This window comes from Mizuhopecten yessoensis, unplaced genomic scaffold, assembly GCF_002113885.1.
Source record: "Mizuhopecten yessoensis strain PY_sf001 unplaced genomic scaffold, ASM211388v2 scaffold10651, whole genome shotgun sequence".
Taxonomy (NCBI): Eukaryota; Metazoa; Mollusca; class Bivalvia; order Pectinida; family Pectinidae; genus Mizuhopecten; species Mizuhopecten yessoensis.
In genome coordinates this window covers 1,116,438-1,134,648 of record NW_018408653.1, presented here as the reverse complement: position 1 = coordinate 1,134,648, position 18,211 = coordinate 1,116,438, and the positions used below count along the sequence as shown (strand labels likewise).

General features: G+C 36.6%; 1 protein-coding gene across 2 annotated transcripts in view; it reads right to left on the bottom strand.

Moving 5' to 3' along the window:
* Positions 1 to 18,211, bottom strand: part of LOC110461677 (plexin-A1-like) — a 217,529-nt gene that overhangs the window by 165,419 nt on the left and 33,899 nt on the right. For both annotated transcript variants that reach the window (XM_021515256.1, XM_021515258.1), the window contains exon 2: positions 5,793 to 5,831. The gene's annotated coding sequence lies outside the window, so the exon portion shown is untranslated. The remainder of the gene's footprint in view (positions 1 to 5,792; positions 5,832 to 18,211) is intronic.

Below are 18,211 nucleotides of genomic sequence, written 5' to 3'. Positions count from 1 at the left end.
CAACTCACTAAAATTGACACCTCTCTATACCGACACTTACCCCTGTCATAAAACACAGCTTTATGTGGTACAAACAGCTCACTGTACACCTCATTATATAGAATATTGACACCTCTCTACACCGACACTTACCCCTGTCATAAAACACAGCTTTATGTGGTACAAACAGCTCACTATCCACCTCGTTATATAGAACACTGACACCTCTCTACACCGACACTTACCACTGTCATAAAACACAGCTTTATGTGGTACAAACAGCTCAATGTACACCTTGTCATATAGAATACTGACACCTCTCTACACTGAAATGTACCACTGTCATAAAACACAGCTTTATGTGGTACAAACAGCTCACTGGACACCTCGTTATATAGAATACTGACACCTCTCTACGCCGACACTTACCGTTGTCATAAAACACAGCTCTATCTGGTACAAACAGCTCTATAGAATACTGACACCTCTCTACACCGACACTTACCACTGTCATAAAACACAGCTCTATCTGGTACAACCAGCTCCCTGTACACCTCGTTATATAGAATACTGACACCTCTCTACACTGACACTTACCCCTGTCATAAAACACAGCTTTATGTGGTACAAACAGCTCAATGTACACCTTGTCATATAGACTACTCACACCTCTCTACACTGAAATGTACCACTGTCATAAAACACAGCTTTATGTGGTACAAACAGCTCAATGTACACCTTGTCATATAGAATACTGACCCCTCTCTACACTGAAATGTACCACTGTCATAAAACACAGCTTTATGTGGTACAAACAGCTCACTACACTGACACCTTAATTGCTACACTGACAATTCAAAGTCACTTCACTATACCAACATAAAACACAGCTTTATGTGGTACAAACAGCTCACTATGCACCTCGTTATATAGAACCCTGACACCTCTCTACACCGACACTTACCCCTGTCATAAAACACAGCTTTATGTGGTACAAACAGCTCAATGTACACCTTGTCATATAGAATACTGACACCTCACTACACTGAAATGTACCACTGTCATAAAACACAGCTTTATGTGGTACAAACAGCTCACTGGACACCTCGTTATATAGAATACTGACACCTCTCTACGCCGACACTTACCGTTGTCATAAAACACAGCTCTATCTGGTACAAACAGCTCTATAGAATACTGACACCTCTCTACACCGACACATACCACTGTCATAAAACACAGCTTAATGTGGTACAAACAGCTCACTGTTCACCTCGTTATATAGAATACTGACACCTCTCTACGCCGACACTTACCGTTGTCATAAAACACAGCTCTATCTGGTACAAACAGCTCACTGTACACCTCGTTATATAGAACACTGACCCCTCTCTACACCGACACTTACCACTGTCATAAATCACAGCTTTATGTGGTACAAACAGCTCACTGTACACCTCATTATATAGAATATTGACACCTCTCTACACCGACACTTACCACTGTCACAAAACACAGCTTTATGTGGTACAAACAGCTCAATGTACACCTTGTCATATAGACTACTCACACCTCTCTACACTGAAATGTACCACTGTCATAAAACACAGCTTTATGTGGTACAAACAGCTCAATGTACACCTTGTCATATAGAATACTGACCCCTCTCTACACTGAAATGTACCACTGTCATAAAACACAGCTTTATGTGGTACAAACAGCTCACTACAGACACCTCGTCATATAGAATACTGATACCTCTCTACACTGACACCTACCCCTGTCATAAAACACAGCTTTATGGTATAAATAGCTCACTACAGACACCTTGTCATATAGAACACTGACACCTCTCTACACCGACACCTACCCCTGTCATAAAACACAGCTTTATGTGGTACAAACAGCTCACTGTACACCTCATTATATAGAATATTGACACCTCTCTACACCGACACCTACCCCTGTCATAAAACACAGCTTTATGTGGTACAAACAGCTCACTGGACACCTCGTTATATAGAATACTGACACCTCTCTACGCCGACACTTACCGTTGTCATAAAACACAGCTCTATCTGGTACAAACAGCTCACTGTACTCCTCGTCATATAGAATACTGACACCTCTCTACATCGACACTTACCACTGTCATAAAACACAGCTTTATGTGGTACAAACAGCTCACTATGCACCTCGTTATATAGAACACTGACACCTCTCTACACCGACACTTACCCCTGTCATAAAACACAGCTTTATTTGGTACAAACAGCTCACTGGACACCTCGTTATATAGAATACTGACACCTCTCTACACCGACACCTACCCCTGTCATATAACACAGCTTTATGTGGTACAAACAGCTCACTACACTGACACCTTAATTGCTACACTGACAATTCAAAGTCACTTCACTATACCAACACCTCACCATTCTGACAGTCTTAACAGAAACCTGTCCACCCTTACCCCTCACCACAAGACTCCTAGCTATGAAGTGATGTATCTATACATACAAGGTATACTTGGCCATGTTTATTGACCATGATTATTTCAGATCCACAATCAGTTGTGTATATCTAGTACACACAGAAGCTCTGTAGGACAGCAGACATGATTCTCTCATGTCCTCGTTTTTCTCGACATTATTTAGCCTTGCCGCTGGACATATAATCACACATCTTCTAGCTGTTCTGATGGAGTAGACAGCTGTCTTCTGATCTGTCCAGATAAATGTATGATCTAATATAGTATCCCTGTACCCTGACATCAGGGTACCTAATACGGTTCTCCACTCCCTAATACACATCCACCGGCTAGGATGGCTGATGTGTGTGTTTCTGATAGACCAGTCCTTGTATCAGCAGTAGACAGTCAATAAATATGGATCTGAATTATTCAAAACACAAGGAAATAGACAGTTACACTTAGTGATGTTTATATTATATATAAAAATATACATTGAATAACATTGATGTTACATAGTCCTTAGCTGATGTTATGTCTAGCTAGTAAGTATTTGATGGCTTATAAAGCTATTTCCTCAAAAACACTTTCTAACATAATAGGTCTTAATTAACTACAATAATATGTAACCTATTTGGTAGTATTCTACAAATGTCTATGACCTGATTGGTCATTACTACAAATGGCTGTGATATGATTGGTCATCATTTCATTTGTCTGTGTCTGTAACTTGATTGGCCATTATTTTGTTTGTCTGTAACTTGTTTGTTCATTTATTTTATTTGTCTGTAACCTGATTGGTCATAATTTCATTTTGACATTTCCTGGTTGGTGATTTCATGTTTTGCAGACCAGTTGAAATGGATGCTAGCTATCATAATAGATCTGAAATCTGTTAATGTTCTGAAGACATAACAATCAACCCAGCCTTTGTCATTAACACCTTGTTTACACAGACAAGGTCATCATAAATACCGTATGTGTATGTACATTTATATTAATATACATATCTATTATCATATGAACCTCTGGGTTGAAACAATGACTTTGAATAAGATATTGCATTCAATGGAACAAAAAGTTACATTAATATACATTAATATACATTAATATACATTAATATATATCATATATATCAATATACATTAATATACATTAATATACATTAATATACATTTTTGTGTTGAGTAATGATGACTTTGAACTGAATTTTTCATGAAATTCAAAGACAGACATAAAATTGACGAAAGTGTAAACATAATAAAATTATTTCAACAGAAACAGACATTAACTCATTCACCCCTGAAGACACATTTGAACTCTTCTAATTCAAAGGTTGGTATAGTTCATTATGAAATGTCAGGGGTGAATGAGTTAAACCTACAAACAGAAGCATGGGTTTAGCAACGGATACAGATGGATGTACCCAAAAAGTAAAACATAATTGTATGACCACTCATAAAATCACATTAAATTCTAACAATCCGACACAAGCCTCCTGAGGGATCAAAGAGCAAGTCTAGCAGGCGATAATACAAACTCAAGAACAATGATCAACATCATGTATACAGTTTTTGTCGGATCGTAAAAAGAATTACGATGAATAATACTTCTTTTTCTAACATTTAAAACTACTTTCGTAATGGAGGTAGCTCCTCTATCAGACACTTACAAAACAATGCCACGTACGAGGGGGCCTAACTGTGGACACGAGCTCGGGGACGTCCCAGCAGAGATAGAGTAACGGCATTACAACGTCAGCCCACCGACGAGACCGATAAATAATTCACCACTCAATTCTCACATCGGATCATCCGTATCATATTTATGATAAAGGCAATATCATGTCTTCTGAAAAAAAAGTTCAAATATCAATATTGTTGTAATGACAGGGCTCGGACACGTATCTCGTGGACTACCGCTAATGCACATCAAATTCCCTTTTGAATGAATGCATCCAAAACTCAATTCCTCACTTTTTTCCCCATTTTTTAATTGGACAGGTTTCAGATGATCTGCTGTTTACGGAAATGGGTTTCACGGTTGGACAAGAGGAAAATTAATTGTTTAGGAATGTGGAAGGAAACTTGCAATTGTTAAAATGCTCATTGTTACAAATTGAAAGTGATGGCTTTATGTAACAATTAATGGGTCTAACCAACACCAGTGGGCTTGACATGCTCCCCCTATCACTCTATACAGCTCTTTGATTGGGTGACACTACTCTCTCAATTATAATTAAAACATGCTAGTCAGAGGGACCGATTCTGTTTCTGTGAAAATGTCCAGATTCATCACAGATTTATATCGAGTTATTCACAAGTGTGAAATTGATTCTGTTACCACAGTAATGTGAGAAAGAAGAGCAGATTCTATCATATGCTGGTATCGGGGATATGGAAATTTAAAACAAAAATGAAAAATGAAAAACCTTTAACTACTGTATGATTGGCTCTTTTACTCACAATGGCTTTTGAATACATCAAACAAAGACAGTATTCTACCTACAGATTTTAGAAATCTGCAAACAGTGTGTCTGGAAAAAACCCACAAAAATAATGGTACACTAGCTAAACACCATGCAGTAAAGCTGTCGGCAGAAGCTACACAGTAATTGTTTGTGTTATAGCTATTCCCTTACACGAGACAATATCAGTGGCTGACTGTTTTGGCCATAAATATTGTTCTGCTGATCACGATGATGATTTTATGATGTCACATGACATTGAGACGGTGTCATATTTATGAATGTCTGCCGACAAAATACTGAAAATATTTTATAGAATTCCTAGACAGGATTTAGAAAAATGATATCGTTAAGTCCATCACAGTCGATCACGTATCCACATACAGGAAACGGTGTGTCGTGCATATGTAGAAGTTGGAGAAATGAAAATGATACATGACGCACTCTAGCCTGTCTGATATCAAATATAAGAAACCCGGGCCATGAAGCCTCTTAATGATTGACTTGCATACCAAAGTTAGTGACAGTGAACACAATCATAAGCTCAGCAATAGTTTCAACTTATACAAAGAAAACGTTATATAATGTATCGATCAAGCAATGTTAAAATGTCGACAGATGATCATATAACGACCAAATACACAATGGAGATAACATTATAATTCTCTGATTCAGAGATAAGCCAAATTGGCAACATTATCTCCTCGCAAATTCAAGCAAACAAGATGTCTTGAAAAACTTTGGTGATCAACAACAGAGGTAACATTCATTAGTGGTGCTTAGCTGTAGGATGTATTACTATGATAAATTGGTTGATGGTTCTTAATAGTTTTAGCAACATTCCGAAAGAAGAGAAGTTTAAAATTTCAAACTTACCTGCAGATTTGATTCACTTTGACTCTGTTTTCTTTTATTCTGAAAGTAAAAGCCATAAAAATTAGCCTGCTGATGTTAAAAATGTCTTTATATAAAAAAAAAAAACTTTAGTTGCCCTGCTGTGACCTTAACAGTGTCATGGACACATTCCTACAGAAGCTTGACTGATAAACACTAGATTAGCAGCAATGTTAAACATTCATGTGACCTGATTATACATTAGCCAGTGTCAGCGGGTTAATTTGTTCAAATGCTACTGAAGATTACCCAATTAAGATACTTTTAATCTGTCTCAAAAAACCTATCTTAACGGTAAGTTGTAATCACGTTCAAACGTAAATGTATGACCTTCGTAGATTATGTAAGACAAATTAAATCAAAATGAAATAAAATTTCTGTATCAGTGATTCAAACAAATTCAAAAATTTCCTGCAAAATTTATCTTGTTCCCACGCAGTAATGAAAACAAGGGAATGACCATTACCACCTTTGGGTCTGAGCATGGTCAAAATCCTGCTATGGTCAAGTTCATCGGGTGAGGAATTATGATGGTCAATGGGCCGGGACAGATATAATGAACTCACTATGAAAGATATTTTGAAGTTGTCTAAAAACATACAGAACGTTAAAAGTGAAACCAAGTACTGGGCTCTGAAGCCTGCATGCATTTAGAACTCACAAAACCTTTTTTGATACCGCTGGCCAGACAAGTTTTTGAGTGCATAAGCAAAAATATTATCTACCGGTATATAGTGATTTGAAAACATGACTGACAGACCACAGATAGATACAAGATGACGGAGATTACGGCTACTACATATGGAACCGCCATGTCACAAACGGGGAGCTTAATTTGTAAAAAAAATAGCGGACAAACTTGTTAATTGATGGTTTTTATCAAAAATGCCAGATTTCTCATCAATGGACAGAACCAGCTGTGTATGTTGAACACAGTTTAAATTGAAAAAGTAGCAAAACTGCATGATAAAATGTTTATGTACGAGGTTGGCATAAAAACAATTGTGAAAACTTCTTGGCATGTACACAATGACTCCATTAATGTGAAATTCTGATACATCACTGTCAAATTGAATGTGAATTAAAACTTCAGTATTATTTTTTATTTCAAGCATAATTATTTATTATGCTGAAGATAAAACTGACATTATACAATGTAACAGAATATTAAATTCTACATAAATCTTTCCTGTGCCCCATAACTACAAAACTTTTGTGTACAAATACCTTCAGAAGACAAACCAGTTCTTGTTTTATATATTTTTATATTTTTTATATATATCGGCACCTTCATGGAAGCTAGGTTTTTGTATTATTTTTGTATAAAACAAAGCAACACTGACTTTGGGGAGATGAGATTCCAAGCTTGGATATCCGGAAGAACTCAAAATCAGGTTCCAAGTTTCGACTCAAAAAGAGCTGGGTCGTATGTTTGCATATCCAGTTAACATCAAAATCAGGTCTCAAACTTGGATATCTCGCTTGACTTGAAATGAGGTCCTAAGTTTGGAGGTCCATTAATGAAACTCAAAACTCAGATTATGATCTTAAAAATCTACGTGTGACTCACGAGCTCCCAATATTGCCAATCTAGTGGGACCATAAATAAGGTCCCAAGGCTTGAGTATCAACTGGGGCTCAAAATAAGTTCCTCAGCTTTGAAACTCAATGTCATTAGAAATTAGATCTAAAACCTGGAGATCTAAATTGACTGTACAAGAATGATGATATCAGAATCTGGGGATGTCCAGTGCAACAGGAAATATGGTATAAATCTTCAGGATATAGTAGGACTCGGAATGCGTTTCCAAGCTTGGATATCCATTGGAACTCGGACTGAGTTCTAAACTTTAGATCAAAATGTAGTAAGCAATTCAATTACGTTTCCAAGTTTGGATATCTACTGAGACTTGTGGTTCTAAGCTTGAAGCTAGATTACGCTGGATCCCTCGCTCGACTGTGTATATATCAGTACTGCTGGAAGACTGGCACCACCTTGCTCCAATCAGACCGAACTATCAGAGGGCAAATTGACTGTGAGCTTATCTCACAGACACAACCATTCCCCTGCGCATCTGAACAGACTGTCATAGCACACACATGGCCATAGCAAAACACACTTAAAGGTTGTTTTATTTTTTTTTATTTCACTGGAATAAAATACGGCTCTAATCAACAGGCACTAACTCTACCTTTTACGGAGAGTAAAACTGCTAATCTATTTCTATATCAATGATTGGCTACATTCATCTGAAGACTTTATCCACTAACCACTAATCCAATCTCCGTTACTGGTCTGATCAATATGGCTGCACTAGCTAGCTGTTACCGTATACCCAACGAAACATATGTACTTGTATTTCTGTAGGTCAACAGAATGTCATGTTTCAATACGGCCTAGACTTTTATGATATTTTAAGAGAATTTTATATGAAAGCTGCATTTTGACATTTCAGTAAAATTCAGTTTTTTTACAATTACATACTATATACATGTATCTTAATAAAGGCATTGTCTTGTGGTCACTAGTTCAGCCAATCTTGACTTTTGTGATTTGAACTATCGTTCCGACGAAGTACCGGACAATTAATATAACATATTGATGATATGGCTGTCAAACAGTTTATGGTCCAACTTACAATTTCTGATTCATTTTATTAAGAATGTAATAAATTTATCAAATCACCAAAAATGTTTTATTTGTTTTCACTTTTACATCCTTGACTTACCACCATGTCTGATAAAAATATATAGTTGCAAAGATCAGTGACAAAACCTAACAACTCCAGAATGCGAAGTCAATATGCCAGGTACTGTAAGAGGCATCCATACATGCATGCTTGGCAGGAAATAAGTCTGAATTATTCTGACGTTTATTTTTTATTTTTTATATCAGTCTATCGTCGATTAACATCAAAACTCCGGCCCTCTATAATATGCGGGAAATAAGCGACCCGCGCCGGGGTCGCTCTTCAAACTGATATTTTAGAAACAAGTTGTCACTTTCACACACATGTCGCACAAGCATCGAAAGATCTATTCTTTATGCACTAGGTGGTATCAATACCATGTTTCAAAGATCATTACCAACAGTAACTTTTAACGTTTTCTATAACAACCCACGTTTTAAATGGAAATTAGGGCATGAGCCATGTCACATGACTTGACGAAATCTAGCATTACCGAAGGTATTTCCCAACATTATGACGTAGGCCGTCAAGATTTTAGTCACGTGGCATTAGAAGGCGGAGCTATCAAACAGAGTAAAACAGAGTAAGTTTAAAAAAATATGTTTTTAGTGATTGTATTGGTTGTTTGAGGCATGTTATGTATGTTCATCTTGTGCATAAAGAATAGATCTTTCGATTCTATGAGCGACATGTGTGTGGAAGTGACGATTTGTTTTTAAAATATCAGTTTGAAGAGCGACCCTGCACGGGTCGCTTATTTCTCGCATATTATAAAGGGCCGGAGTTCTGACGTTAATCAACGACAGACCGATATAAAAAAAGTCGATAAAACGTCAGAATAATTCCCGACTAGGCAGTAAATAAAAAAAAACCAATGTGCACTTTTGGAACTATATAGAACTTGGAAGTTTTAGGATACAATTGACAATCGTCGTCGTCATCATCATTTATCTCATCATTTCTCTCTCTCTCTATATATATATAACTATAGCATAAATCATGTTTCTATGTTGCGTATATATAACTATACACTAGTATCACATATCATGTTCGTATAATTTGATATGGAATATTAAATTCTCCGATATCCCAATAAAAGCATGTTAAAATCTTTCATGCATCGTAACTAGCAGTAAATCACTATTTTTATTGATTTCAGTATTACCAGGCACCAATCTGTTCTGTTCACTCCCAATATTAACATTTGCGTAAGTGTAATATTACATCGGAGCTGCATTTCGAAAACTCCGAAAACTTTTATATTACTTTTCATTTTCTCCTTCATGGTTCAATGAAGCAGGTCTAAGTTTTGCCATACTACAGATTTCCAGCTATCTCCCAGAAATCCAATTATCAACAAAGAATAAAATCTCTTTCCATAATGAAAGTATGGCAAGTATTTCAAACAACTGGTTGGTGTTTGTTTAAAATCCTTTTGACCTTGAATATCCGTGGAATTCATATGAATTGCTGCAAAGTGATGCAAAATAACAGGTTGCGCTTAGAGAAAGGATGTAGTTTCCTGTGTACAAGCAGACAAACCTAAGTCTTTATAGAGATTCCAACTGGTCCACGGGGGGCAGACGGCTCATCAAAATCAGTTGAGCAATGTCTTCTGTGGTTGTAAAATGGCCGTTTTTGTGATATCTATACGACTTTTGTGGCTCATTGAAAGACAGGTTCTACAATATCTTTTTAACAACATATTTCAATGCTTCAGTCCTAGACAGATTCAAATACCATAATGACATCAACAAAGCAGTATTTTGTAATCTCAGAAAAGGTTGCAATACCCAACACTACTGTTTCAACGTTCTGGTGTTTTTTCTGCAGTAAAGTATTTTTGTTGATAATCCTGATTTGTCGGATTCAATTTTTGCCATTTTAACGTTTGTATTACTGTATTTTACACTTTTGCACTCTTTCGAGGAAATAAAACATTTTTTGCCAGCTTTAACTTTTCAAAGAAATTTATATTATTACCACTAAAAATATAGAAATTGACAGTATAGCGACCTTGCTACGTATTCTGCTCTCCATTTTTGGCTTCAAATCCTGAAAAAAGAATGTGGCTGGAAATTTATTACATGATCTGAAATAAAACTGTATGATGAAATATCACATGCGACGGAGGCTAAAGATTAGGTCAGATTAAACTTAAACTCTTTCCATGTAGAAGTGCAGAGTAAAACACTGACAAGTGTACACCATGACCCAGATGCGATTACAAGTTTGATCCAGACTTTGGTGAAGTCTAATTACGCAGCCATAAAACCAGTAAACGAGGTAAGCACTACAGCTAACCCATATATATGTGTTGCCCAAATTAGCTTATCTTGAAATTTCATTAGTGAAAACATGTGTATTCACAAAGGAAGTGGGCGCTTTAAAACATGAAAGTTCGACAAGCTTTTACCACTTTCAATGGTTGTGTATTTCCTGTTACGGCCAGTTCATTACGGAGCAAGCCATTTCGTATCACAATTATTAGCCACCAGATGCTCAATATCCAACACAAGATCCTTCAAAATTCTGAAGAAAAAAACCTGTTGCTCTTATGATAAATAGATGCTAGTTAAGATGATTGGGTTATAAAAATATTCTGTTTTCTCCCACACAATACGAGCCGTACCTAGGACATCGACAAAGATTAAAGTCTACAGTTGTAACTGTCAAATTTAGGTCAATTGTGGTTGAATTGTTACCCACTTACTAGCTTACCAATACATAACCATGCCATTTAATCTACAATTGATGCTGACAAGGGTATTGGGGTGTGTTTTTCCCCTTCCCCCACCCCCTCGTTCGTGTTTAACATAAAACTTAGGCCAACAAAGAAAAATTTCCCCATCCCATTCCCCAACCAAGTTTTCTTTATATCATAAAGCTTATAAATTTTGAAATTTTACCTCCCAAAACAGTGAAATATATCAATGCTTTCTGGTTACCAACTTTGTTAAGTTCAAATTTCACTCTCGGCTATATTAGTACAATTTGAAACAGAAATAAATGAAACTAGAAAATGTTTGTAAGACAAGTCTCTGTTTTAATGATGAAGAGGGGAGGGGGACATACTTAAGCCCTTATTCTATTCTGTTTTGTATTAACTGCAAGCATATCAAATACATTGTGATACAATTGTTTTGTCTTTCAAAATAACACTCCTGCCTGCTTGCTATCAGAACTGATAGAGCAACATATCTAAGTGTAAGCCATAAGAATCTCTCAAACGGGAAATGGTTGGGAATGACGGCCATTTTATTAAATCACAGCTGACGGACCCCCATCAAGAAACACAAGAAAGGTACAATTACTGTCGCAATAAGTACAGATCAAATGCTAACTATACGTTTGTAGCCAAAAAAATCGTAATAAAACAAGAATGAAAGTAACAAAGCATTTCTGTGACTCGGGTTCAATCTGAGGGTAATTGTCGTACTAAAAAACTCATGTCCAACTAATAACTCAATTCAAGATTTTTAATATTGCACACAAGAAAACGATACAATTAAAGAAGGCGCCATACTGAAATAGATAGACAGGAAATTGTTAACAGAAATATTTTAAAAGATATACTTCAGCTTGTCAAGATTGATTCTAGCGACATTTAGAACTTGAAACATTTCACATAGGGTGCGTATCAAATATCATTTATCCATAAAGTGATATTGCTTACAAGAGTCTGACTGACCGATATTACATCTGAAGTTTCTCGACGTTTTGTAATCCCAGCAAGTGTTCAGATACCAGCCACACTATGTGTTCCGAACCTTCACTTGGATTCCATTTGTATTTTTGACAGTTCCGATCCAAACCTGATTACCTCCCTTGTTTACTCAACATCTTCTGTGTAAAAGTATCAAACAAGGATCGAATGAATTCAGTAATTTTGGTCTAAACGCTGGATATGTTTAAGGTTTTCAAGGGACAGCTAGCACATGTCATCTTTAAGATGCCAAATTTTCATCAAAGGATATTTTGTCAAGGTATATGTGCAAAACCCACCAAACTATTTAGGTATCTTTTTTCTTTCAAACAGGAGGGTCAAAGATAAAGTGAATAAAGATTTTTTGAAAACAAAAGAATTTGAATATCAGTAAAAAAAAAATGGAAAGTATTAATTAGAAATAACTGCGTATGTGTCGTGGGGCTTGACCAGTGACAAAAAGTGACCAGGTAGCTCAACTGTGTTAGAACTTCCCTCAGGTAAGAGGTCCCAAGATTGAATCCTGGTCTGCCTATGTGGCATTTTCTTGGTCTTTTTACAGTGGTCCTGTGACCAACCCTCATTCAAGTAATGGGGTGTATGCTTGGCAAGGGAATCCCAGAAACTTTGTTGTAGATAGTGTTGGGGGGGGGGGGGGGGGGGGNAAAGGATGGAGATGTGTATTGAGACAGGGGCAGGTGACCAGGTAGCTCAACTCGTAAAATCGTCGATCTAGAGTTCGGAGGTCTTGGGTTCAAATTCCAGTCTGGCTCCATTTCTTTTTCCTGTTACCTATTCATGTATGAATGGATACAAGAAGACAATGGTGACAGTAGTAGGTAATGAAGGCAGCCAATTCATATACCTTACACATAAAGATGTAGCAAGAAATTTTGCCACAAAATTAAGCCTGTTAGCTAAAAAACATCCAAAACAGTCAGCACCGACATCTCAATTTCAATTCACTAATTACCAGAGAATTATGATAAGGCAAAGCTTCTGGTACAGGGCTAATATTTGCAGATGAATCACTAACAAACTTCAGTCACTTTATCCTTCAGTGAAAAAACAAATCAATTTCAATCAGTCGCTTCAAGCCATATTAGTATTAGCCAAAAAACTCAAGCCCCACTGATGATTTTTTCCCCCGCAAACAAATTGAATAATAATTTTACCTTGCGGCGTGAACTGCTATGATTCCAAAGACATACTGTCAGTTAATTAGATATGTCAGAGAGAAAACAACTGCTTGGAAAGACAAAACAATTGCCGTTTTTTTCTCTTCTGTATCATTCACGGTTCTGGAGGCTGCAATTCAAGATACAAACTGTGTTATTCTATATACTGTATATGAAAGAAAAGCTTGCTTTTATCTGTTTTTCTGTTTAATTGTTTTTTTTATCTAGCTCATGGTATTTCCTGTTTTCAAAAAGCAATAGGTGATTTATGGGACTGTGACAGGAACGTTTTAACTACTGTTCATTTTTTGTAAAATGATAGGTCTTTTTTTATATTTTTTGAAAACAGATTATATTTTTTGTTTCATTCTTCATTTTTCAAAATGCAATTCAAACTTCTGCATATTTTTTTTTTACAAAAAAAATGCAATTGTGCAAAATTGGATGCATTTGAAAATAATGGCTTTTTCAGCGATTATACGGCCAACATTGGTGGTAATCCGTTATACTAGGGTTGTTTATTGATTAAGTGTCTGTACCTGCAGGCTATGGTGCCATATGATATTGTCATCTAACCCTCTTCTGACCGCAGCTGAAACCTGTTTCTGACAGGGCCTAGCAACGAAGGAAATCAGCACCATAATACCCCACATCAGGATGATCCTAATAGTCTTTATAAAGAATTGTCACACAATACCAGACAAACAGTCTGTGTAAAAGGAATTGTCATACAATACCAGACAAACAGTCTGTGTATAAGGAATTGTCACACACAATACCAGACAAACAGTCTGTGTATAAGGAATTGTCACACAATACCAGACACACAGTCTGTGTATAAGGAATTGTCATACAATACCAGACAAACAGTCTGTGTATAAGGAATTGTCATACACAATACCAGACAAACAGTCTGTGTATAAGGAATTATCACACACAATACCAGACAAACAACCTGTGTATAAGGAATTGTCACACAACACCAGACAAACAACCTGTGTATAAGGAACTGTCACACACAATACCAGACACACAACCTGTGTATAAGGAATTGACACACAAAACCAGACAAACAGTCTGTGTATAAGGAACTGTCACACAACACCAGACAAACACCCTGTGTATAAGGAATTGTCACACAATACCAGACAAACAACCTGTGTATAAGGAACTGTCACACAACACCAGACAAACAACCTGTGTATAAGGAATTGTCACACAATACCAGACAAACAACCTGTGTATAAGGAACTGTCACACACAATACCAGACACACAACCTGTGTATAAGGAATTGTCACACAATACCAGACAAACAGTCTGTGTATAAGGAACTGTCACACAACACCAGACAAACACCCTGTGTATAAGGAATTGTCACACAATACCAGACAAACAACCTGTGTATAAGGAACTGTCACACAATACCAGACAAACAACCTGTGTATAAGGAACTGTCACACAATACCAGACAAACAACCTGTGTATAAGGAATTGTCACACAATACCAGACAAACAACCTGTGTATAAGGAACTGTCACACAATACCAGACAAACAACCTGTGTATAAGGAACTGTCACACAATACCAGACAAACAACCTGTGTATAAGGAATTGTCACACAATACCAGACAAACAACCTGTGTATAAGGAACTGTCACACAACACCAGACAAACAACCTGTGTATAAGGAACTGTCACACAATACCAGACAAACACCCTGTGTATAAGGAATTGTCACACAATACCAGACAAACAACCTGTGTATAAGGAACTGTCACACAACACCAGACAAACAACCTGTGTATAAGGAATTGTCACACAATACCAGACAAACACCCTGTGTATAAGGAACTGTCACACACAATACCAGACAAACAGTCTGTGTATAAGGAACTGTCACACAACACCAGACAAACACCCTGTGTATAAGGAATTGTCACACAATACCAGACAAACAACCTGTGTATAAGGAACTGTCACACAACACCAGACAAACAACCTGTGTATAAGGAACTGTCACACAATACCAGACAAACAACCTGTGTATAAGGAATTGTCACACAATACCAGACAAACAACCTGTGTATAAGGAACTGTCACACAACACCAGACAAACAACCTGTGTATAAGGAACTGTCACACAACACCAGACAAACAACCTGTGTATAAGGAATTGTCACACAATACCAGACAAACAACCTGTGTATAAGGAATTGTCACACAATACCAGACAAACAACCTGTGTATAAGGAATTGTCACACAACACCAGACAAACAACCTGTGTATAAGGAATTGTCACACATTACCAGACACACAACCTGTGTATAAGGAATTGTCACACAATACCAGACAAACAGTCTGTGTATAAGGAACTGTCACACAACACCAGACAAACAACCTGTGTATAAGGAACTGTCACACACAATACCAGACACACAACCTGTGTATAAGGAATTGACACACAAAACCAGACAAACAGTCTGTGTATAAGGAACTGTCACACAACACCAGACACACACCCTGTGTATAAGGAATTGTCACACAATATCAGACAAACAACCTGTGTATAAGGAACTGACACACACAATACCAGACAAACAGTCTGTGTATAAGGAACTGACACACACAATACCAGACAAACAGTCTGTGTACAAGGAACTGTCACACACAATACCAGACACACAACCTGTGTATAAGGAATTGTCACACAATACCAGACAAATAACCTGTGTATAAGGAATTGTCACACAATACCAGACAAACAGTCTGTGTATAAGGAACTGTCACACAATACCAAACAAACAACCTGTGTATAAGGAACTGTCACACACAATACCAGACAAACAACCTGTGTATAAGGAACTGTCACACACAATACCAGACAGTCTGTGTATAAGGAGTAGGTACTATAGCATACAATTCAGGATTTGAAAGTGTTGAAAGAATTAAATGAATCAGCAGGATCACATTAACATTGAATATTAACAAAATAATTTTGAATAAATTCTGGCAACAATGGATGATTTCCAGCAGGATAAATGTCTCAAAGTGATTTAAAACAATGAAGGAGATAAAAATAGATCAAGGTCATTGTCTTAACCCTTAGTTCTCACTGGTGACAATCCAAAAGCTACCCATTACCTCTTCCTTGACAGGAAACTGGCACATCAGTTTCAGATTTCATAATATCGTTTTACGAGTGGAATTTGTCCCCCGAGAACCTCTCCACCCCCATCACTACACGTTCACATACGTCTGAGCCCTCATGTTATGGTGAAGCAGAGCTAAACGTAATATATTGTATTGTGGTTATTGTTTTAAAGTTTTAACTGTGGCTTTACAAGCTGTATGTGGAGAAAATGATGACCTTTACCTTAACTCATTCACCCCTGACATTTCATAATGAACTATTCCAACCTTTAAATTGGAAGAGTTCAAATGTGTCTTCAGGGGTGACTGAGTTACAGGATTTAATGTAACTGAAGCCATTTGGTGTGGTGGAAATCTGACTTAAGTTTGTTTAGATAAAACCAAAGTCTGATCCGTTACATGTATTAGATAGATTCCCTCTGTCAGTCAGCAATCAGTCAGCGAACATGCTTCGTAATTATTTTTAGCTGATTAGTTTCATTTATTTTGCCATGACATTTTCCCTTTACCCATTCCTGACGAGCCTGCCAGTGGTTTTCATTAACACTTAGATATATTTTTGTCTTCACATGTGTTAAGAATACTGATGTACAAATGTTTTTTTTTACAGCGAGATCATTCATCTATTAATGAGATGCATCTACTGAAATACTTGAAATTGTGTTAGTTTCATGTTATTTTCTTAAGATACTTATTTGTATCACGCACTATTGCAACTTATGCAACTTAAATACTTTGACCTCAATCGTCGCTGATGAGATGTTATTTATCAAATTATGTATGTACAGTGCACTAAACACAGTAGATCTCAATTAAAATTTAACCCGATATCATCTTCAACCTGGGTTGCATTCAAAACTGACCACCAGCAAATCTATAATACACTTACAGTGTATCAACTACAAAAGTCATGTAGAGGATCAGATGAAAAATAACACAAGACATTGATAAGATCACTATACTGAGGCGACCTAATGTTATTGAGAACGGCTATAGACATAAGGCTCCATTCAGAGAAATCTTAGCCAACAAAGGAAAGTGTTGCCAAATGTCGAGTGTCTTGAATATCACGATTAATTCTTTTTATGAAACTCGGTAAAAGCTAGCAGTGAAAGAGTGTTAAGGACGTCACATCTGGGGGTATAGTAAAAGTCGGTTGATATTATGATAAAAGTATTTCCGAAAAGATTTAATTGAAACAATAAAACGTAATCAGACTCAGTCAGGTGCTTTAATGAAACATATTAGTCTTGTGGAATTCCATGGGATTGCAATGATAAGAAGGACTAAATTTGATCTATACTTAATTAATAAAGGTAGAGAGTCCCATCACTTTCCTGCTGTATATAGCACATAAAAAGTTATTTTCCTGTTAAATTAATGTTACTTTAATCTATATCAAATAAGTCACATAATTAAAGGTTATAAAACATTTCAGAGAATTAGATCTTTTTAAAATTATTATAGCCTCAGTAATATTACAGAAAAGTATCAACATGACAACTATCATGACCTGTTCGGTTATGTTTCTTTCATATATATGACTCTTTTCTAAAGAAAATCGGCAAGCAGCTCTGAGTCAGAAAAATGTCAAGCAAATTGGAACTCTCCTTTGTTGGAGATACAAAACATAAGCACTTGGACTCTATACTACAAATATGGGCGTACATTGGT